We start from the raw sequence: 25,325 nt of genomic DNA, 5'->3' as shown, positions 1-25,325 counted from the left end.
ATCTGTGGCTCTAATCCACACTACCAGAAGGAAAATCCAAAAGGAAAATTATAAAAATGTCCCATTCTTTTAGCAAGTGATTTAGCTTCCTGAAAAAACTACTTTAAACAATTAACATTCATCTGGATATTTGTTTGAATATTATTGACAACAACATGATAAAATTTTTATTTAAAAAATGTTTGTATGATCTAGATATATCTATATACACATATAGATATATACATATAAATATCCATATATATGTGGAAAGAGAGAGAGAGAGAAAACACTAGAAACCTGACAATATCTTTTAACACCCACCTTGATCCAGCTGTAACTAGAGCTGAATAAACTCTTGAAATTCCTAGGTATTCAAAAAAATAAATTACCTTTTGGGTTTCAGTTAATTTGAGATGAGTTTCTGTCACTTGTACCCAAGAGATTCTAGAATACAAAATATATGTATTTAAATATTATTGGCACTTAACATTTGTTATTATTAGTTTGGCCTATAGACATAAATGGTCTTATATGAGAGAACTTTAATTAATATCATAAGTAAATAGGGTAATAAAAGCTTAAATGTTATAGATTTATTTTTATAACCGTCATATCTAGAGCTATGACAAATTTTATATTTTAAATTTTTCCATAGTTTTTCCTAATGTGTGGGTGGGACATAAGCATGTTTGACAAAAAGAAGAAAGAGGTCCTGCAGTATTTTGAAAAATTATTTTTAAGTTCCAAGCAAGACAAGTTCTATTTTCTCCTGGAAAGGAACTTATTTTGACATAAATTTAATGTCAGTGGGTGAAAGAAATAATAGATTTTAAAACTTAAGCTATTTATAACATATGTGGGAAAATGAGTAAGGAAGATTAAATTTGTGATTTAAATAAATATAGTAATCGCATAAAACTAGGCTCAACTAAGCATCTGAATCTAGCACTGATGCCCTCTTATCCTCAATACACACAGACACACACACATTAAGCAGTTACCTTGCTCAAGGGTTCTAGACACTGGATTAAACTTAGTGCATAAAAATGTGTTTAAGAATTTTATGGGATGCTTTCCAATAATCATCAAAAAATGAATGTGGACATTTACCTCTACTCCTTCCTATGACTCCACTAAAATAATAGTAATGGGATTAGATTAAAAGGTCAAACCACAGGGATAAACAGAAGTGGCAAGGAGACAACAGGAAAATTTTGGAAGCAAGAACGCAGATGTATGAGCAGTAACTTTTGAGCAACCATGAGAAAGCCAAAACCTAAGGCGGCAGTGGCAGAAGTGTAAGCAAGCTCATTGCTGGCACAGGTCCCTCAAAAGCTCTGAACTGGAGGCGTCAGGGACCCTGTGGTGAAAAATCCGGGGAGTCACTGGAAGTCTGAGCACAGAACGGCTAGAAGCGTATAGCGCCTTCCCACTGGCAGAGGACTGGGGGTCCACTCTCTGGAGATGTTAATTCAACAAAGCTCTGGATTTGGGCCCCAGTCTCCCCTGTGGGCAGTAGGCTGTGCTGAAAATACGAACAAGTGAGAGTCTACACACCAAACCCTGAGACCCTCTGGCCCCCTTGTCCACTAGGCTCCCCGAATATTGGTGGCTAATTTAGGGTGCAGCTTTTAGGCTACCTTACTTTCTTCTTTCTGTTTATGGCTATATGTTTTTCAGTTCTTTACAATGTGCATGTATTATGTATGTAGTTAAACAAAATTTAAGGGGTGAATAATATATTGTCAAAATAAATACTGAAAATTGATGTGATAAAATATATATTTCTAGATTAGGGAGATGGAAGAAGGGGATATGTATCTCATTGTAAGAGAGCCAACTCCTCATCTTCCATAGTAGAGAGGAAGCAGAAAAGAAATATATTGAAAAATTCAGAAATAGTATTAGAGACATTTTATAGAAATGTGAAGGCAAATAATACAAGAAACAGTTAAAAGAGATGAAAGTGTTTGCCTTTAGAGAGTGAGCATGAGTGGTGGTGAAGACTGCAAAGAGTGCTGACTTGCATCTTATGGCATACAACTTTGTGACTTCGTGAAGGAGAACATATGTTACTATAATGAAATTTAAAATTAAAGGAATTATAAGCATTGTGAAATGTTAGTATACTTACACAAAGAATTTTCTATTTTTCTAAGTATTTATGTATTAAACTTGTAAAACTTCATGAATTGCATCTTAGAACATTTAGAAACCATAAAAGACATGCTCATAGGACAGTAAAGAGATTGAGTAGACTATGAGGCCAAAGTGAAATCCTAAAATGATGGAGATGAACAGAAATACTTCAGAAAGAGAAGAAGGACCGAAAATGAGGAAAGTGAAAAATGCTAAATCTAATCAAATAGAAGTGCCAGAAACAGTCAATGTGTTACAGTCAGTGTGGAAGAATATACCATAAAATAGGTTATAAATATGAGCTCTCCATGACAAGACACTGAGGGAAGAGCTCAACAATAGAATACGTACCATAATATTTTATTAATAACTACTACGGTCTGCTAAAATGGCATATGTTAAGTAGGATACGAGTATATAAAAAGCCTGGAAGATATTTGAAAATCTATTCCCAGAAAATTACCCCCCAAAAAATTCAGAATGGATTCTTTTAAACCCATAACAACTTTCCAACAACAACACGTCCATACCACAATGCTGTACACTCGTCCGTGGATGGTTGAGCTGTGCGATTTTAAAAAGGAAGACGAGAAAATGGAAAAGATACTCTTCGTCAAAACAAAATCAAAGGAAGTAGTTCTTCTCTCAGACATGAATCAAAAACTGAGTTATGTATAAAATAATTAGTGTTTAAAGAAGTCCATGTCACTTTACAGAAGTAGGGAAAGAAAATTCTGCTGACCGTAGCATATTGAAGAACAGAAAAATCCAGGAAAAGCAGAGAAGAGGTATGATGAAGGTATCAGCGAGCAGTGAGAGACAAGCCAAGGTTTTTCAGACCACCCTGCCTACAGCGCTCAAGGCAAATTTGGACTTCCCAGGGACTGGCATGAGTTTTGAGGAGACCCTCAAATGCTGCCCAAAATATAAAAAATATAGTTTTCCCTATTAACTTTATAGTTTTCCCTATAACTTTTCTCAGGCCACACCCTCATATTTGAGAAACTGAGTACTGGATAAATAAAAATAAGAGCTATCATTTATTGTGTGCTTATTATGGGCCAAGCACATGTATTAGGTCCTTTACTAATTTAACAAATATTTATTGAATGTCTTCCACGTGCCAGGCACCAGGGCTGCAGCTGTGAACAAAACAGACACTATGCCCACCTTCCCAGAGTTTGTGGTCTAATAATGTATAGAAATAGAACTTACACGAGGATGGGAGGAGTTGGGGAAGGAAAGTCCAGACTGAGGAGGAGGAGGAGCAGAGAAAAGCCACTGTCAGCCCTCCTGAAGTAGTCACCTAGTGGAGCTCAGAACCTGCAGGGGAATTGGAGGAACAGCTCATCTAGCTGTGAGAATGGGACACAGAAGGAAGGCTGTTGCCTCTGCATCTGACCATGGGCTTGGGGTTGCTGTTGGGCATCAGGGCAGGCAGGGAGGAAAAGGGCTGGTGGTAAAATAGAAGAGAGCAAGAACAAGCTAGAACCCCCTAGGGGGACCTGCATCCGTCCCTCACTGCACCCAACCACTAGCTACAGGGAATAACGGCTGCTGCTTCACTCCCACCTTCCAGAGCTTGCACAGGTATCTCTTTTGGCCAACTGTTAACATGGAACCATAAAGGAAATGTGGTTCCAGCTTAGGCCAGCTGACACCATACAACACCTGCACTTTTCCACCCCTTGTCAAATTGGCATCCTATTCACTTCTTTTAACCACATTTAACTTCCAATAGCAAAATCTTGCATCCACCTAACATGATGCAGCTATTCCTGGTACAATGGAAAATACCCAACCCTCTCCCCAGAAGAGGATATGAGGTCCCATATGTCACTCTATCTTTGGGGAATGTCCATTCCTTTTCTTGCTAATTCACACTCCCCTTTTAATAGCCTGAGAGATAGCTGAACTACTGTTAACACATTTTATGTTCACTAGTAGGAGAATGGGAAGGTGGAAAAAAAGGAAAAGAGTTGGTATTACATAAAATAATTTGCAAGATAGGTACCTAAATTAGATCCAACCCTTCTGCAATATTTGAATGGTTTCTGGTGGAAGTCCAAATCCGGACTGGCTTTCTAGATGGCGGTTTGGTAACTATCAGTGTCCTTAACCGCCGCGATGGGCGCGAGCGGCAGGGCGCCGAGGAGCCGAAAGGCAGCCACCTGCCGGCCTCGCCCCCGATGTCCTCGCGGCCGGGGCTTCGAGCCCCAGCTCCGGGACTGAGGCGGCGGAGATGGGAGGAGCTGAGGGAGGCGTTGAAGCGCCAGGAGATACTTTGACGCGAAGACCTACAAGTCTTCTTTTAAGAACTTTATGCTAATGAAATTACTATGGATGTGTAGTTTATATTGGTTTTTAAAAAACGGAAAAAAACTAAACACCCAATAGTAGGAGGGTTGGTTAAGTAAATTATTGTACCTCCAAATGACAAAATCATAATGCAACCATTAAAAACGATTTTTTAAATATTGAATGACCTAGAAAGATTTCCATTATTAAGTGAGAATAAAAGTAGATTCTTAAATAATATGCACGCTTTCAGCACATTTTTTTAAAATTATGTATGCAAAGGAAAATAAGGTTGAAGTTACCAGCAAGGTATCTATATTGAACCTGCATAATAATAAGAAGCCATTAATAATAATTGAATAAATTTAATTTACAGGAAAGAATTTGCTGTGAGGAAAAAATAAAAAGAATAAACAAACTGAGGAAAATATTTGCAAAACAAAAGATAATCTCTTTACTATATCACCAATTTCTTCAAATCAATAAGAAAAAGATTAACAATCCAATAGCAAAATTGAAGACATATTTAGAAAAGAAAATAAAACTGATTTTTAAACATATATGAAGTGTTCGATCTCACTCATAGTGAGAAAAAAGCAAATTGAAACCAAATCCAGGTACAATCTTTTAATCTATAGGCTTGGCAAAGATCAGAAAGTTGAACACATTGAGTTGGCAAGAATATAGGAAAACGGGCACTCCAATATATCGCTGGTGGGAGCAACAATTGCTAAATCCTCCATGAAGGCAAATAGGCAAATCAAAATTTTAAACACATGTGCCTTTGAATCCAACAATTTCACTTAAAGGAATTTATCCCACGGTTATATCCAATCATATGGTAGTGACATATGTGTAAGGAGATGCATTTCCATAATAGGAAAAAACTAGAAACAACTTAGGGACTGGTTAAATTATGGCACAGCTATCCAATGTAATATTCTGTGATGGTGAAAAATGATAAGGCACCTCTTCATGCACTTATATAGAAACATCTCCAAGATATATTAAGTGAAAAATTCAAGGTGTATAATGGTGTGATTGAACACGACCATTTCGTAAAGATAAAATAAAAGATGTATGTGCATGTTTATGTGTGTGTGAGTGTGCGTACACACAGATCATACACACACTGACACCCACACGCCTGTATGGGCATAGAAAGGTACAACAAAAAAGCATAAATTGCTTCCCTATAATGTTGAAGCCAGGGTAGACAAGCTCCCTCCCAGCAGCTAATTAATTCTTGTTCTTTGCCTCAAACTTGCCCCTCCTTTTATGTGTTCACTTTTCAAGAAGGTACTACCACTTATGCCGTTGATTATGTCAGAAAAGTGGAAATCCATTTTCTTCGTTCTTTCCTCACCCACCTACCCCATCAAATCTTGCTAATTTTACCTTCAAAATATATCTCAGCTTTGTCTACCTCTGTGGCAGAAGATGCTAGCTGTGCCTGAATGTTCATTGTTCCCTTTGCCCTTCGTCATAAAACCCCAAGTTTTCAACTGGACCTGTTGTCCCTAGAATAACCATTTTATTTCCCAACATTCCTTACAACCACATGGGGCCATATGACTAAGTTCTCTCCAATGAGCTGTAAGTGTCACATGTAATTTCTAGATATGCCTTTAAAGGGAGTGGATAAACCCTTTTCCTCCCTTCCTCATTCATGTTGACTGTAATGGAAACAACCTGGCTGGAATTAGAGCAGCCATCTGGGACCAGGAGCTGGAAGTCACATGTTGAAAAACAAGATGGAAGGATCTGGTCTCTGGTATTGTGAAACCACCAGTCTAATTCTAGGCTAACTATGTGCAGACTTCAACTATGTCAGAGAGAAATAAACATCTATCTGTCCAAGCTACTGTAATATGGGGTTTTCAGTCACAGCTACTCCTAATCCCAAGTGATAAAATGTCTCTCCATTTCCACCATCAACCACTTGATCCAAGCCCAACCCATCTCAACTGGACTACTGCAACAGCATCCTAACTCTTCCCCTACCATCCAATCTTAACCTCTCTCCATTTAATTCTATACACTCCAACCAGAGTATTCCTATAAAAATATACACGTAATTAAATCACTCCTCTGTTTATAATCTTTTAATGAATTCTCATTAGTTTTAGGACAAGTTTTAAAGTCTCAAGGCAGCCTATTCAATCTTATATTGTCTGGCTCCTAAAACTTCAGCACACCCCTTGCTACTTTCCCATCTCACTCTCACATTGAAGCTTCAAATATCCTGTTCCGTCTACTGTTTCATTCAGCTTAAATCTCTCCCCAACCCCTACTACCTAACTAACTGCTACTAATCTTCCAGGTCACTGATAAATTGTAACTTCCTCAAGAATTACAGTGAGGAGCCACTTCCTCATGACATCTTGCACTATTCTTTATAGTTCTTACCTTGTTTCCACCTACATAATTATTTATGTAACTGTTCCTTTAATGTAAAAGTTTCAAATGGTGTATAGGTCTAAAGTGCCTACAGACGCATTCCATGGCCCACACAGTATTTTTTTTTTTTCATTAAACTTGAAGAATTTTAGTCAGTACATCCTCTTTTTTGGTTTGCCACAGTTTCCACCAATTCATGTCATTTCACCGACTTAGGTCCCTTTTCTGTGTCCTCTAGGCCTTTGTATCTTTGGCCTGTTTCTCCTACTAAACTAGAAGCTCCATCACCGTAAGGATGTGCCTGTCTTCCACATCATTATACGCCTCTATCTTAATATGCTTGGGATGTGTTAAGGTGCTGGAGAAATCCTTGTCCAATGATTGAAGGCAATGAATGAACTGCTCTTGTCACTGCTATTAGTAGACTTTTCCTTCCTTTGTTTCTTTTTTTTTAATATATATAAGATACTATAGGAAGATACATGTGGGGAAGTATCCATTCGGTAATTATTGTGCACCAAATTTTGAACAAATTTAGCACAAGAGTCTAAACTTTAAGCAAACTTTCAACTTGTTTTCTCCTAATGGACCAAATAGAAAGTAAAATCATGTATTTATACTTTTGAAATTTGTGATAAGGGTACAAAAACATTTCATCTAGGCCATTCTACTTCTGCTCTCAAGGAGTTAGGCATCTCGATGTCAGTGACCCCAATTCCCAATTGGCTTTTTAAACTCCAGATGCTCCAAACTGTATGTTTCTATAAAGAGTCTGACCTTAATGATGGCAACAACAAAAATAAATCCAGATCATGTCGCTGAAAATTCTTATCACGTCAAACATGGTGCTTAGTACAAAACAGGAATTTTTACTTTATGTTAATAATTAAAAAATGAAGATACAGAATAACACGTCCTGTACTGTTTGGATATTTTATTGTTATGTTTTATATTTCCTCATCCCTTGAAATGGCAGGAGTTTGAGAATTTGTATTAATTTTCTTATTTTTGAGGTTATGAAAACCAGAGACTCTTCTAAAGTCCTCCTACATTTTGACAGAGAGCATTGGGGCTGGCTGAGTCACTTCTAAAAATTAAATTCCAGGTTCTCCACCCCTACACACCATTATCATTTTCACTGCTTTGAAAATTTCTTATGCCACCTTAAACACACACACACATTTTGTTAGGTTTTCCTCTCTCGGTGAAGACTGCAACCTTCTTACTATCTCTAAGTATTTCAGAGTTATCTAAACTCTAGAAGAAAATATTAGAATCCTTTTAAAAATTTTCCCCTACACCGAGAGAGAAAAAGAGAGTGAGAGAGACAGGGAGAGAGAAAAATCATTTTAAACTTAAAATATAATGTTCAAAAATCAAAATTTTAGGGCTGGCCCTGTGGCGTGGTGGTTGGGTCCACGCGCTCCGCTGCTGGCGGCCCGGGTTCTGATCCCGGGCGCGCACCCAGGCGCCGCTTGTCGGGCCATGCTGTGGAGGCATCCCATATAAAGTGGAGGAAGATGGGCATGGATGTTAGCTCAGGGCCAGTCTTCCTTGGCAAAAAGAGGAGGATTGACCTAAGAAAAAAGAACAAAGCAGGAGGCATCACAATTCCTGACTTCAGAACATACTACAAAGAAATAATAATAAAAACAGCATGGTACTGGTACAAAAACAGACACACAGATCAATGGAACAGAATTGAAAGCCCAGAAATAAAACCACACATATACAGACAGCTAATTTTTGACAAAGGAGCTAAGAACATACAATGGAGAAAGGAAAGTCTCTTCAATAAATAGTGCTGGGAAAACTGGACAGCCACATGCAAAAGAATAAAAGTGGACCATCTGCTATCGCCATTCACAAAAATTAACTCAAAATGGATCAAAGACCTGAAGTTGAGACCTGAAACTATAAAACTTATAGAAGAAAATATAGGCAACACACTATTTGACTTTGGTCATAAAGGAATCTTTTCAGATGACATGCCTACCCAGACGAGGGAAACTAAAGAAAAAATAAGCAAATGAGACTTTATCAGATTAAAGAGCTTCTACAAACGAAACCAGAATCAAGATAAACAGACAACCCACCAGCTGGGAGAGAATATTTGCAAAACATGCATCTGACAAGAGGTTGATTTCCATAATATATAAAGAACTCACGCAACTGAACAGCAAAAAAAACAAACAACCCGATCAAAAAATGGGCAGAGGAAATGAACAGACACTTGTCCAAAGAAGATATACAGATGGCCAATAGGCATATGAAAAGATGTTCAACATCATTAATCATCAGGGAAATGCAAATCAAAACAACACTAAGATATCACCTCACGCCCATTAGAATGGCTATAAGCACCAAGACAAAAAACAAGAAATGTTGGAGAGGATGTGGAGAAACAGGAACCCTCATACACAGCTGGTGGGAATGCAAACTGGTGCAGCCTCTATGGAAAATGGTGTGGAGATTCCTCAAAGAATTAAAAATAGAGATGCCCTATGATCCAGCCATCCCACTACTGGGAATCTATCCAACAAACCTGAAATCAACAATCCAAAGAGGCTTATGCACCCCTATGTTCATTGCAGCATTATTCACTATAGCCAAGAAGTGGAAGCAACCTAAGTGTCCCTCGACTGACGATTGGATCAAGATAATGTGGTATATATATACAATGGAATACTACTCAGCCATAAAAAAGACAAAATCGTCCCATTTGCAACAACATGGATGGGCCTGGAGGGTATTATGTTAAGTGAAGTAAGCCAGAAAGAGAAAGACAAACACTGTATGATCTCACTCATATGTGGAATATAAACCAACACACAGACAGAGAAAACTATATTGTGGTTACCAGGGGCAATGGGGGTCGGGGGGTGGACACAAGGGGTGAAGGGAGACATATATATGATGATGGACAAACAAAAATGTACAACCCAAAATTTCACAATGTTAAAAACTATTAAAACATCAATAAAAAAAAAAAGAGGAGGATTGACATGGATGTTAGCTCAGGGCTGATCTTCCTCACAAAAAAAAAAAATCAAAATTTTAAATGGAATATAGTTTCTTTAAAAAAATCAGGATGGAAAATATTTCCATAAGCAAAACAGTAAGAATATTTATTTTTTGCCATTAAAACAAAGCAAATTCACTGATGTTAATAAAAGTCAATCATAAATTTCACAAAACTGATGTCAAGTGTTTTTTTTTCATCAGTATAATATCTCACCAAGTATGAAAACCAAAACATCAGACTCCTAGGTTTGTTCTGTTTGTTCAAATAGCTAAATGGTTTGGTGCAACATTATATATTTTCCTATTTTTCTTCCTCTCCCTTCTACTCATCATACTTTGTTGAATTGATTTGAAGACCAAAAGCAACCACTTTCTGTAACTTCAGCTCTCTATTTTAAGATATCTCCACTGGCCTTTCCTTTAACTCATTGGAAAGACAATTCATGTTGTCTAAAAGCTATGAATTGTGTGCTGCTATAGCTGTCTCTATTTTGCTGAAAGCAATCTGTCCAAAAGCCCTGTGCCCTTCAAAAATGAGTTTCTACAAAACTCAAAGTTTTTAAATTACCCTCGCAGTGGTTTTCAGATGATAAGTTGTTCCATGTTTCCATTAGATGTCTCAGAAAATCCAAAACCATTTGACTCTGTCATTGATGCAATTGCTGATAATAATAATAACAGCTGGTATTTACTGAACACTTACTCTCCTCCAGGTACTGTGTTAAGCATTTTATACATGTAATCTCATTTTATCTGCCCAATAACCCACTATTAGTCAAGAATTTTTTGGTTGCAAGTGGCAAAAATCCAGCTCAAAAATTTTGAGGTGAAAGAAAAAGAATAGGCTCATGTACCTGGAAGTCCTGGAGTAGTTGGCTAAAGTCATGGCTGGATCCACAGCCTCGATGATGTCATCAGGACACTGTTTTTCATGCAACTCTACTTTCTTCTACATTGCTTTATTCTCAGGCTATTCCTATGTCATTAGAAGATGAAGGTCATTAACTCCATTCTTACATCCTATCAACATAACATCCTGCTATGGACTGAATTGTGTCGCCTCCGCAAATTTCTACATTGAAGTCTTAACCCCCAATGTGACTTTATTTGGAGATAGGGCCTTTAGGAGGTAATTTAGATTAAATGAGATCATAAGGGCCAGGCCCTAATCTGATGGGATTAGTGTCCTTTAAGAGGAGAAGGAGACACCAGAAAACTCTCTCTTGCCACCACATGAGGACACAGTGAGAAGGCAGCCACCTATGAGCCAAGAAGAGAGCCTTCATCAGAAACCAACTGTACTGGCACCTTAATCTTGGACTTACAGCCTCCAGAACTTAATCCACCCATTCTGTGGTATTTTGTCGTAGCAGACCAGCTGATTAATATACAACCATAAAGGGGCTTCTCCAACAACCTCAGCAAAAGTCCCAGAATTGATTCTGGTTGGCCTTGTTCAGGTCACATGCCCACCACTGAATGAACCACTGTGTAGAGGGTTTTCAGTACTGGGCCTGGGTCACCTGCAGACCCTTGGAGCTGAAATGTGAGATCAGTCTTATGTGAACTATTTGGACCAAAGTTAAGGAGAGTTTATTCCTAAAGGAAAATTATTACCAAAAGAAGGAGAAAGTGATACAAAGAAAAAGAAAAACAAAATAGGGACAGGTAACTTCAGAAACGCTATGGAGAAGGTATTGTTATATCTCCCATTTTCTGCGAGAGGAAACAGGCTGAGTAGGTTAAATGACTTGCTGGAAAGCTCATGTCTGGTACATAGGTGGGATAGACTTTCAAGTCTGAACTCTGAGCCACTGAGCTGTTCAACCTTCTTGATGATAAAGACCTTAGGGAATGATGTACAATGCTATTTGGCCTTCTCGTGGCCAACCTGCCCCACTTCCCTTTATCATAGGGAAATTTAGCAGAATGCTAAATAAGTAATATGCCTCTTTCTCTGTAATTTTCATCAAAATGATAAACGACAAAACCCTCCAGCCAAAACAAAGACAAGAAATAATAACTTTTCTGGATTGGATCAATTGGATCAATCAATTCAGCCCAACAGCATCTTCAACAACACATTTAGGATGTAATTTGCCCCTAATTACAATCTTAACAGGAACAACATTTCCCAAGCATTTCAGGGTCCTTTAATCATAGCTCTTTTATCCATGAATATATCAAAACATTTATAATCTCATTTCTCTTGGCTTATATCCACCACAGGAAGTAGTGTTTCCTTTTATGTATCCTAATCATGCCTTAATTAAGCTGCAAAGGAAGCTGCTCTCTCTTGTATTCAGAATTTGGTGAAACAGTCTCTATTCATACCCAGATCAGCCAGTTAATGATCTTATAAATTAGCTGGGAGTCTGTCTGCCGGTGCACCTCACCTCCTTCCAGGCTACATCTTGGGCAGTTAAGCTTATCCTCATGAGACATCCCTCCCATGACATCTTTCCTGAAAAACTCCACTTGGCATTTGAGATGGGGCTCACAATCATTGAAGAGAAAAGATGCTTCAAGACAAGGGCTTCAACAGATGCAGGGACTAAGCCACCTCGGTGTCTCCAGTGCAGACTGATTAGGAACAGAAATCACGAGGGATGGAGGAGACGATGGAGAAGGAGTGAGAGGGTTGGTAAGCACTAGGCAGCTGAAGGGATCCTCATCCATTGGATTTAGAATAAAGCTAGATTCCACAGCAGAGATGCGATTCTAGAGTGTTCATGAAAACCCTTCAAACTATTTAGTTATGAGCATTGTCAAGGTTTATTACAATCTTGCTGCAAGGGCATAAAGCCTCTAGCAAGGCCATCAAAAATACATTCTTTATAGGAAAATAAAAAATAGAAAAGAACACTCGTTAAAAGTCACTAGATTGTTGAGTATCAGTCAGCAGGGTGGATAGGTGACTGGTTTCCCAGAACAAGACTTTGTTCCACTAATGTTTATCAGAACATTACGCATTTTATCGGGAATGTTAATTTCTTCCCAGAAAGGAGGTTGCAAATTACATCATGTAAAAAGATTCCTTCCCACACTAGGCTTGGGTCAACTTCTCTTTTACAGTAGTGTGTTTTAAGGTAACGGCCATGGCATTCATGTGACAAAGTTATAAATCAGAAACAGTATAGCAGAACGGTTCCAAGTGTGGGTTTTGCAGCCAGACAGATCCAGGTATTCAATTTTAAGCCTTAGTGTATTCATTTGTAAAATAAGGGTAACAATAACTACCTTGTTGGGGAGAGAATATTAATAAATACTACTTCATTCTCATTATTTTCCTGAATTTTTACAATTGATCACCTTATATTGATCAGTTTCATAGTCATAATAATAATAAACAATAGTACTTATTATTATAAAATTATCATAGCAACCAGGACCTACGTTTTCACCGACCATGGCCTCTTTCAAGGTCCTGAGGTAACTTTTAAAAGTTTAGAAAATATTTGGGCACCAGAATTTTAGGAAATACTGAACACTGAGTTCCTCACACTACAGGAGTCAGGCAAAGTCCTAGACTAAATCCTATTCTGAGTGAAGTTTTCAATTCAAAAAAATTTGTAACTGACTGTTTCCTCTCATTAATTAGCCCATTGCCATGGTAATCCACTAAATAAAATAGGATCGAAAGAAATATTTCCAATGCTTTCTTGTTCAGAGGACTTTTTGTCTCCTGAATGGACCATTAGCAAGTTTCCTGGTGCCCTCCGCCAGACATCAAAACTCCAGATCAACTCAGGTTTATACATCACATAAGGAAACATACTATTTTCCCCTTCTCCATCTTCAAACTTGTCTCAGGGGACCACAGCAGACCTGAGGTTTGGTGGCCTGCTTGTTCAACTGTGCATGTCCTCCCCAGCATGAAGGAACAAAGGGAATCCATCTGGCCATTGTCCATCCATTCTGGGAGCCCCCTGAGCAGCCAGGACAGAGGTGTGACCAGCCGATGTATGATTGGTCATATTGCTCCTCGGCAAAAGCAATGTCCATATATTAAGATGGACATTGCATTTAATGGGAATGAAATAATTGCATTTTTCAATGCTGATTAAATCCTTTTCTGTTTTACTATCAGTAGTTCACTTACTTCACCTATCTCAACACTCATCACACTTTAATGTAGCTCCTTGTTTAATCATCTGATGCTCCTAGCACACTGCAAGCTGGGGATTCAGAAGGAAACAATGTCAGCCTTGCTTAGTGCTATACATCTGGAACCTAGCCAGCGGCTGAGGAACAAACATACAGAGCATAGGTGGTCAAAGAAATATTTGATTGTAATTGATTACTTGAAATTGTGAAAGACAAAATGCACCAGAAAATTAAGAAGATGATTTTATTTAAGTTATTGCAATAGAGAGAATGTTCATTTTGTCAAAGAAAGTGAAGGGCTCTGGGCTTTTATAGAGTTAGTAAACAAGGCAGTTGTCCTGAGTCTTATGGGAGTCACAAGGAAGGATGCTGATCGGTCCAACTTTGGCATATGCAAAGGCAGTGTGGTCCATTGCAGTTAGCCATTTCCCAGAACACAAAAGACTGGGGGTATTTCTCAACTGGTGCTGCTTTCTGGGAACATGGAGCTCAGATACAATTCAACATTGTCAAAAAAAAAAAGTATGGAAGGCATTTAGCACAGAGACTAAAAACACACAGTAGGCACTTCTTAGTGGCAACAATTATTGTTTAGAATAAACAGAAGAGTAAAGGCTACCCTTCCTAGGACACCATCACTAGGAGTTTCCTCACTGGCAGCTGCTCCCATCAATGCCTGAGGTCCTCGGTTGCTTCTCGCTCTAGGCTGCCCACCAGGCTCCTGGTAACTTAAAGGGCCCTCACCGGTCACCTCCCATCACTGTCTGCCTACTTATCAACCATCCCCCTCGGAGGCCTGTCCCTATCCAGCACAGTGCTTAACACAACTCCTATAGTAGGCGTTCCATAAACACATACTTTAAATGAATGCACGGCCAAGAGTCTGAGCTTTAGAAAATCCAGTGTCATACTTATAATAATAATTGTCCTTGTTTTCCGTCTTGATAAGGCACATACTTGGCTGCAGAAGCATTTGGGCTTATGTCATTTGGCAAGAATTTACTGTGAATCCAGAGTCTTTTTCCTGTGTCATTTTAGAATCATCCTTTTATAATATTTTGAATGTTTCTGTTCTAAATGTGTTACGTTGCATATGTCCACACTTTACCTCATCTACCACTTTCCTACCCATTAGCACAGCCTCCTAAGTTTTCCCTGCAGTTGATACTCATCGCTTTGGCTTTTCTCTACTCAGAATAGTTCAGCATTAGCTGAAGATTTGCAGATTTCGCTGTGCAAGCCCTTCTGAGGATCATTTATAAAGGTATTGAATAAGACTAACCCAGACCAATCTCTGAGGAACCCCACTGTGTTTACCCTTTTCCTTCCAAATAAACGTGCATTTCTACCTACTCACTTTGTTTCATGTCTCTAAGCCAGAACTGAATCTGGGACAAAATACCGTTACCCAACCTATGGTGACAAAAATTCCCATTAAACTGTACATTGGGGTTTCACAAGGTACAAAATGCCACTGGAGGGACAGAGACAATTTTTAGTGTGCTGATATGACATTATCCTCCTTACCGTGCCATTTAAGAACCATTTAACCCAAAGATTAAATGCTGTCCCCATAGAAATTCAGACACAACAGATGGTCAGCAGATCTGAGATGCGATGGAATCTTTGAAACCCAAATTTCATCAAGAGTATTTATTTAGTAGGTGAGGTTTCAAAATTCTGAAGACTTCAGCGTGAAGATGTGCCCATTTAGGAATGTTGCTTCCTTTGGAGTGCGGCTTTATGCATTGTTTTTTAGAAACTTTGAGGGTTCTATGTGAACTTACACTCTTATTATACATGAACCAAAATTATGCTCTTTGGCCCAGTTTGCACCTGTGCTAAATTGGGCATTTGTTAACTCTTCAGGATTCACTGAGTACTCAAGACCTAATCCTGTTCAGAGACTTCTCTGCTATCTCCACTGCAACTAGAATGCCTTTCTATCATTAAACTGCTCACACTGTAATGCAATGATCTGTTTACGTATTTCTCCCCTACCAGAACATGAGCTTATTTATGGCAGGGATCACATTGATTCATCTCTATATCACAGGAGCCTGGCACATCGTTGGTACCTACCACATATTTGATGAATGAATGAATGAACAAATGAATGGCCAAACAAACCACACAGCACTCTTCCCCACCCCCAGTGTAACCACCCCACATCAAACGGGAGCCATGAAATGGAAGCAAGACTTGTTAAGGAGACCTGACAAGTGTTCAGTGTATTTCACCCCTGAGGAGTGGAAAGAGCACAGACCTAGGCAAAAATCTAAATTAGCACATGACTAAGTTTCCAACCCTACTTTTCTGCCCATATCACTTCCCTTTTCCCCTGACGGTGCTACCCAAGATAGGAGCAAGGGATCTCATGCCAAATACCACCTGCCTGCTAGGGCTGCCATAACAAAATACCACAGACTGGGTGGCTTAAACAACGGAAATTTATTTCTCACAGTTTTGGAGGCTTTAAGTCCAAGATCAAGGCATTGGCAGATTTGGTTTCTCCTGAGGCCTCTCTTCTTAGCTTGCAGATGGCCACCTTCTCTCTGTGTCCTCACGTGGTCTTTTCTCTGTGCACACATCCCTAGTGTCTCTTCTTCTGCTAAGGACGCCAGTCCTATTGGATTAGAGTCCCACTCCTATGACCTCACTTAATCTTAATTACCTCCTTAAAGTCTCTCTCTCCAAAAACAGTAACATTTGAGTTAAGGCTTCAACATATGAATTTGGGAGTACAAATTTAGTCCAAAATACTACTCTATGCCCTCACTATAGCCCCAAAATGGCATAGGCTCCAGATGGCTTCTTATCCTTGTTGCTCCTAGCCCCTACCCACCTCAAATCAAAACCACCACTTTTAGGGTATTTTTAGTCTATTCGCATCCATTCATTTAACAAATATTTATTGAGTACCTACTGCATGCCAGGCGCTTGAGATATATCAGTAAATTAAACAGATCAAGATACTTGAGGGGCCGGCCCAGTGGTGCAGCGGTTAAGTGTGTGTGCTCCGCTTTGGCGCCCCAGGGTTTGCTGGTTCAGATCCCCGGCGGGCACCGAGGCACTGCTCATCAAGCCATGCTGTGGCAGTGTCTCATATAAAGTAGAGGAAGATGGGCACCGATGTTAGCCCAGGGCCCATCTTCCTCGGCAAAAGAGAAGAACTGGCATGGGGTGTTAGCTCAGGGCTGGTCTTCCTCACCAAAAAAAAAAATTAAAAATTAAAAAAAAAAAAAGATACTTGATCTCAGGGAAATGCCGTGGTGGATGGTGGTAACATACAATAAATAATAAACATAGTAAATTATACAATATGTTAAAAATCTATAAGTGCTCTGCAAAAAGAGGGAAAAAAAAAAAACAAGTAAAGGAGATTCAGGGTGAGATAAGGAGGGTTTTTTTGCAGTATTAAATAGGGTGGTCCAGGGGCCAGCCCGGTGGCGCAAGCGGTTAGGTGTGCCTGCTCTGCTGCGGCGGCCCGGGGTTCGCTGGTTTGGATCCCGGGTGCGCACCGACCCACCACTTGTCAGGCCATGCTGTGACGGTGTCCTATATAAAGTAGAGGAGGATGGACAAGGATGTTAGCCCAGGGCCAGTCTTCCTCAGCAAGAAAAAAAAGAGGAGGATTGGCAGATGTTAGCTCAGGGCCGATCTTCCTCACACACAAAAAAATAGGGTGGTCCAAGTCAACCTTATTGATAAAGTGATATTCAAGTAAAGATACAAGGAAGGTGAGGGATTAGGCCAAGCATTCATCTTGGGTGTAAAGAGATGAAGAGAGACAACCAAGCAAAAAGCCACAGCCAGCTCATTCCTGGCCTGGAGAAATAGCAAGACGCCAGTGTGGCTAGGGAGAGAAATGGGAAGAATAGTAGGAGATGAGGTCAGGGTGGTAAGGAGTGGGGGTGGGGAGTACCAGTGGGCCATTATAAGCCTTTTGACTTTTACTTTTAGCATAATGGATTTTGAGTAGACAAATGACTTGATCTAACTTATGTTTAAAAAGATCACTCTTGACATCAAAACACAAAATGGAGTGGGAGGGGATAAAAGAGTTGAGTTGTTGAATGTGATCAAAGTTAAGTTATTATCAGCATAAAATGGACTGTTATATATATAAATATTCCATCAACCAAGAATGCTGTATCCAGCAAAGGTGTCCTTCAGAAATTAAGAAGAGATAAAGACTTCCAGACAAACAAAAGCTGAGAGAGTTCATCACCACTAGACCTGTCTTACAAGAAATGCTGAAAGAAGTTCTTCAAACTGAAATGAAAGGACAACAACTAGTAACATGAAAATATACAACACACTGGCAAAGGTAAGTATATAGTCAAATTTGGAATATTCTAATACTGTAATGTGGTGGAGTGTTAACCACTTAATTTTAGTATAAAGGTTAAAGGATAAAAGTATTAAAAATGACTATAGCTACAATAATTTGTTAATGAGTACACAATATAAAAAGAGGTAAATTGTGACATCAAAAACATAAAACAGGAAAGGAGTAAAAAGGCAGAATTTTTGTATGTGATCAAAGTTAAGCTATTATCAACATATAAGAGACTGTTATACATATATGTTTTATGTAAGCCTCATGGTAACCACAAAGCAAAAACCTATAGTACATAAACAAAAGATAAAAAGTAGGGAATCATGGCACACTACTACAGAAAATCATCAATTCACAAAGGAAGGCAGCAAGAGAGGAAAAAAAGAAAGAAACTACAAAACAGCCAGAAAACAATAAGATGGCATTAGTAAGTCCTTACCTATCAATAATACTTTAAATGTAAATGGATTAAATTCTCCAATCAAAATGCATAGACAGAGTGGCTGGATGAATAAAAGACCAAGACCCAACGATACACTGCGTATAAGAGACTCACTTCAGCTTTAAGGACACACATAGGCTGAAGAGTTGGAAAAGCATATTCTGTGCAAATGGAAAACAAAAGAGGGTAGGGATTGCTATACTTATAGCAGACAAATTGACTTTAAGTCGAAAAACGTAATAAGAGACAAAGAAGGTCATTATATAATGATAAATGGGTCAATTCATCACGATAATATAACAAATGTAAATATATATGCACCCAACATTGGAGCACCTAAACATATTAAGCAAATAGTAACAGATCTGCCAGCAGAAATAGACAACAATACAGTAATAGTAGGTGATTTCAATACCCCACTTTCAACAAAGGATATATCATCCAGACAGAAACACAATAAGGAAACATTGGACTTGAACTATACTTTAGACCAAATGGACTTAAGAAGACGTGTACAGAACATTCTATCCTACAGCAGCAGAATACACATTCTTCTCAAGTGCACATGGAACATTCTCCAGGATAGACCATATGTCAGATCACAAAACAAGTAAGTCTTAGCAAATTTAAGAAGATTGAAATCATACTAAGTATCTTTTCTGAACACAATAGTATGAAACTAGAAATCAATAACAGGAGGAAAATTGGAAATGCACAAATATGTGGAAATTAAACAACACACTCCTGAACAACCAGTAGATCAAAGAAGAAATCAAAAGAGAAGAAAAATATCTTGAAACTAATGAAAATGGAAACAAAACACACCAAAACTTGTGTTTTGCAGCAGAAGCAGTTTTAAGAGAGAAGTTCATAACTATAAACATTTACATTACTAAAAAAAGAAATATCTCAAATAAACAAGCTAACGTTACACCTCAAGGAAAAGAACAAACTAGAAAAAGAACAAACTAAACCCAAAGTTAGCAGAAGTAAGGAAAAAACAAAGAATAGAGTAGAAATAAATAAAATAAAGACCAGGAAAAAAATAGAAAAGATCAACAAAACTAAGAGCTGGTTTTTCAACAAACTTGGCAAATCTTTAGCTAGGCTAACTAAGAAAAAAGGGAAGACTCATATAAACAAAATCAGAAGTGAAAGAGGAGCTATTACAACTGATACCACAGAAATACAAAGGATGATAAGAGACTACTAAGAACAATTATATGCCAACAAATGGGATAACCTAAAAGAAATAGATAAATTCCTAGAAACATACAACCATACAACCTAGAAACATACAAGACTGAATCATGAAGAAACAGAAAATCTAGACAGATCAATAAAGAGTAAGGAGATTGAATTAGTAATCAAAAACATCCCAAAAAGAAAAAACCAGGACCAGATAGTTTTCTTGGTGAATTCTACCAAACATTTAAAGAAGAATTGACACCAATCCTTTCCAAACTCTTCCAAAAAATTGAAGAGGAAGGAACACTCTCAAAATCATTTTATGAAGCCAGTGTTACACTGATACCAAAGCCAGATAAGGACACCATAGGAAAAGAAAACTACAGGTCAATATCCCTGATGAATATAGATGCAATGGTTGTCAACAAAATACTAGCAAACCAAATTTAACAGCATCTTAAAAGGATCATACACCATAGTCAAGTGGGATTTATCCCTGAGATGCAAGAGTGGTTCAACATACACAAATCAATAAACATGATACACCACATTAACAGAATGAAAGATAAAAAATCATATGATCATCTAAATACATGCAGAAACAGTATTTGACCTAATTCAACATCTTTTCAGGATAAAGAAAACTCTGAACAAATTTGGTATAAAAGGAATGTACTTCAATATAACATACACTACTTATGACAAGCCCATAGCTAACGTCATACTCAATGGTGCCAGATTGAAAGATTTTCCTCTAAGATCAGGAACAAGATAAGGATGTCCACTCTCACCACTTCTATTCAACATAGTACTGAAAGTCCTAGCCAGAGCAATTAGGCAAGAAAAAGAAATAAAAGGCATCCAATCAAAAAGGAAGAAGTAAAATTGTCTCTGTTTGCAGATGATATGATCTTACAAAGAGAAATTCCTATAGACTCCACTAAGAAAACTGTTAGAACAGATAAATGAGTTCAGCAAAGTTGCAGGATACAAAATCAACATATAAAAATCAGTTGCATTTCTATACACAACAATGAACTCTTGAGAAAGAAAATAAAGAAAACAATCCCTTTTAAAATAGCATCAAAAACAATAAAATGCTTAGGAATACATTTAACCAAGGAGGTGAAAGATCTGTACACTGAAAACTATAAGACATTGAAGAAGACACAAATAAATGGAAAGATATCCCAGGTTCACAGATCAGAGGAATTAATATTGTTGTTATTGTCTACTACTTAATGAAGGAAATCATACGGTATTTGACTTTCTCCCTCTGACTTATTTCACTTTGCATAATGCCCTCAATGTCCATCCATGTTGTCACAAATGGCTGGATTTCATCGTTTCTTATGGCTGAGTAGTATTCCATTGTGTATATATACCACAGCTTCTTTATCCATTCTTCCCTTGATGGGAACTTAGGTTGCTTCCAAGTCTTGGTGATTGTGAATAACGCTGCAATGAACACAGGGGTGCATGTATCTTTATGCATGTTTTCAAGTTCTTTGGACAAATACCCAGCAGTGGAATAGCTGGATCATATGGTAGTTCTATCCTTGATTTTTTGAGGAATCTCCATACTGTTTTCCATAGTGGCTGCACCAGTTTGCACTCCCACCAGCAATGATGTAAAAAATAAATAAATATAAATAAATAAATAAAAAATAAATCTATGCATGCATGAGGCAAATGCACTAATAAAACAGGAATTTGAAAAAGTGAAAAAAAAAAAAGAAGAAGAATTAATATTGTTATAATGCCCATACTACCCAAAGCCATCTATAGATTCAATGCAATCCTCATCAAAATTCCAATGGCATGTTACACAGAAACAGAAAAAACAATTCTAAAATTTGTATGAAACCACAGAAGATCAAGAATAGCCCAAACAATCCTGAAAAGAAAAACAAAGCTGGAGGCAACACTCTTCCTGATTTCAAATTATATTACAAAGCTATAGTAATCAAAACAGTGTAGAACTGGCATAAAAACAGACACAGACACCAACAGAACAGAACTGAGAGTACAGAAATAATCCCATGCATATACAGTCAACTAATATTTGACAAGAGAGCTGAGAACTCTCAATGATAAAAGGATAGTCTCTCCAACAAATGCTGTTGAGAAAACTGGATAACCACGTGCAGAAAAAGTAAATTGGACCCCTATCTTACATCAAATTAACTTCAAATGAATTAAAGACTTAAACATAGGACCTGATACGATAAAACTCTTAGAAGAGGCAAAGACCTTCCTGAGGCCAGTCCTCACCTAAAAAATAACATCTCCTCAGTGCATTCTGGGGATGATTAAATGAGATTAAGCATTTAAAACACCCAGGAAGACGCCTGACACAGAGGATGTGTTCAATAAATGTGATCCTTCCTGTTATAGAGGATAAGCAGAGCACAAAGGAGGCCCAGAGGAAGGGGACCAACCCTGCTAACCTCCTAACCCTGCTTGGGGGAGTGGTGAAAATGTCACAGAGGAAGTGACATCTGAGCTGGGTCGTGAAGGATAAGTAAGAGTTGCCAGGTGGAGGAAAACAAGATGCTCCAGAAAGAGATTTCTTGAGCAGAAAATGTCCTTTTGAAGCCTTCCCAGTCCAGCCTCTGGAACAGCTTTTGACAGTCACTCTGGGATTCAGAAAGACCACTCATCTCAGAAATCGAGAGAGCCAGGACAGCACAGGCCTGCCTTCCACGCACTCGTCACTCTGCAGGAAACACACCCACTGGCCAAAGAGGAGGGGGAGGTTGAAGCAGCCTTTGAAAGGGGTAAGGGGAAGGTCTGCAACCTTCACCTTGAACAACTCCAGGGGGCACTGTTCACCTTGTATTCTAAGTACACAACACCCCCTTGAGCACATTACAAGGAATGGCTCCTGGGGTGAGCAGTACAGCTGCCCTGCAGAGGAGCACACACAGCCACCAAGTCTCCGAAAAGCCAAGCCATGGGCTTCCCTAGACCCAACAAGTGGTATGACCCAGACCCCTGAAGCTCCTAAACCATAGAGCCAGGAAACCAGAGTAGCTTTGGAGCAGCCAGTGACTCTGCACTGCCAAGTGCTGAGCATCACGCGAGGGCCTGTGGGTACAAAGGTAAATACAAGGGAGTTACATCTAGGAGTGGGAAGAGGTACACTGAATATGCACACAGGTGTGCAAAAATGGAATGTTCTAGATTTCTCTAAGTTGAAGGTAAATTTTCAGTGAGATCATACTTCAAAAATGTTTAAAAGCCATCTTCCCTTACCCCTTCAAACATTTCGCCTTCCAGTTCTCCTGAGGTGGCCGCTTTGGTGGGGCTCTCTCTCCACTTTTCCTTACGTCCATTCACTGCTTCATTTTAAGAATGGACTGAACTGGGAGGGTAAAGCTACACCAGAAGAATGAATCACTTTCAGTGGGACTTCAGGTATTGGTGGCTTGCCTGTAGTGGGGAATTTTTGAACAGGGACTCTTCCAAGTATAACCCAGCTTATCTCAGTTGACACATGTGCATTTACCTGCTTCTAGGCCTCAAACCCCTGACAAAGAGTGCCTTCACCTGCCCCTTAGCTTGACTAACCTTTAGACCTATTTGCTTTCTGACTATAGGCCCCTGACCACCTCCCTTTTCTTAGAGCATTTACCTTAAAAATGTGCAATTGTAAATTCTTTCTCTGTCCCTTTGAGATATAAATCTTCTCCAGCCTAGGAATCTTTCTCCAGGACCTGGGAGCCAGCCCTTTGAAATTTAATCATCATGGAAGATAGAGCCCCTATCTCCCAGGATCTGTGGGAGGGTAGGAGCCTAACTTCAATAAGCACCAATTAGCAAACACACTTGGCCTAATCCTACGGACCAACCTCCTCCCTAATATCCTCCAGGACTTTTCCACTAGTTCCCCTCAGAATTTCAAGTCCTCTGCCTTTGTTTCAGTGGAGTTGAGTTCACTCTCCTCTATTGCATAGTCTGGACCTCTGTTGCAATAGTCTTGCATAAAGTCTTCCTTACTTTTTTAACTCCACTCAGTGCAGTTTGTCTTTGACAAGCCCTTCTCTTTAAAGTAGACCTCCTCTGCTTGAGGCTCTGGGCATCACCCCGCCTGATCTCAGCAGGCCAAGGGAAGCCGCAGTCATAGCAAAGTTGCCCAGGGGCTGCTTTGCGACTTCACTAACAGCAACAGCCTAGGCGTGCTTGAGTTCCTTTTTCACGAGTAGCCACACCGGAGAACAGATGGCAAATTGCATTATGCTGCACGAGGATGCGCTCTTCCTTTATTTCTTTTCATCCAAAATCTCCCAGTTACCCAAAGCTCAATTCTGCGTATGCATAGAAGTAAGATTCCATGTCTACACTCTTACTTCCTAGTCAAAACAAACCATTTTCTGCCAGCCGAAATCTGGCAAAGAGCACGAAAGAGAGATTCTGATCCTGGTTCTGTCACTAACTGGCTGGTTTAATCTTAGCAAAACCTTCAGCCTTCTCTGGACATTGTTTTCTTTATCAGAGTAGTGAAGACGTAGAATGAGACCAAGGATTCTCCATCTTTCATTTCAAACGTCCCACTAATTACCAGGTCAAACAACCTCACTCCCACCGGGAGAGGGACCAAAGCCAACTCTCTCTGAGGAGAATATTTATGTAGTTACAGGACCCCCTGTTGCTCTATTTATCCTTTTCTATGTGTTTAAACATTGCAGTGGTAGAGCTGAGAATTAATTGCTATCGTTTCTAAGCACAAGAAAAATAGTAATTCAATTAGCCGTTGAAGTTTGTAATAATTCCATTGACATATATGTTATTGCTACAGTAAATAGAAAATATAAAAATATTTTAATTGTAGTAGTATTATGTATATTAATGGGAGAGGAGTGACTAAGAGACATAAGAGATCCAATAATCCATAGCTAGATATATCATACTTGTCCATGAACCTGGGGTTTGAGTAAGTTATATAACAGGGAAAAAAAAGAATAAATATTCGCACTCTCTTCCCCTCCTCCAACAACTCTGACCTGGGCCCTGCATTCCTCCATAACTCCCCACCCACCTCTCACTTCCGTGCTTTATTACGCAGATGGTGAGAAATCAGCAGGAAGGCCTAGATTTCCACAAGAAAGAGAAAAAACAATTATGAGAGAAAATAATCAGAGGAGAGAGAAAGAGAGAAATGAATCTGGGTTTGGAAGAGTATTTAGAGTTGAGAGAAAATGAGAGTTTCTGGAAGCAACTTCTGTTGCTTTTTTAAATTACTCCTTTGTTGTTGACATGGATTTCTTTAAAATCATCCCATAACCTGTAGACTACACAATTAAGAAGCACAATAATACTTTGTTTTGTTTAGGTTATAATTATAGATTTTTTAAAATCCTGAGTACCACTATCCTGCGGGTCTGTAATTTACATTAAATA

General features: G+C 38.8%; 1 long non-coding RNA gene across 1 annotated transcript; it reads right to left on the bottom strand.

Annotated features, from left to right (window-relative positions):
* Positions 1 to 8,323: 8,323 nt before the first annotated feature.
* LOC131406799 (uncharacterized) lies at positions 8,324 to 23,542 on the bottom strand. Its single transcript, XR_009220351.1, has 3 exons — positions 23,181 to 23,542; positions 10,698 to 10,819; positions 8,324 to 8,396 (listed from the first exon to the last, which is right to left on the bottom strand). It is a non-coding gene; the product is annotated as an uncharacterized LOC131406799 (long non-coding RNA).
* Between the last annotated feature and the right edge of the window lie 1,783 nt (positions 23,543 to 25,325).

The sequence above is a fragment of the Diceros bicornis genome, chromosome 6 (genome assembly GCF_020826845.1).
Source record: "Diceros bicornis minor isolate mBicDic1 chromosome 6, mDicBic1.mat.cur, whole genome shotgun sequence".
Taxonomy (NCBI): domain Eukaryota; kingdom Metazoa; phylum Chordata; class Mammalia; order Perissodactyla; family Rhinocerotidae; genus Diceros; species Diceros bicornis.
This window is presented reverse-complemented; position numbering and strand designations above follow the sequence as displayed.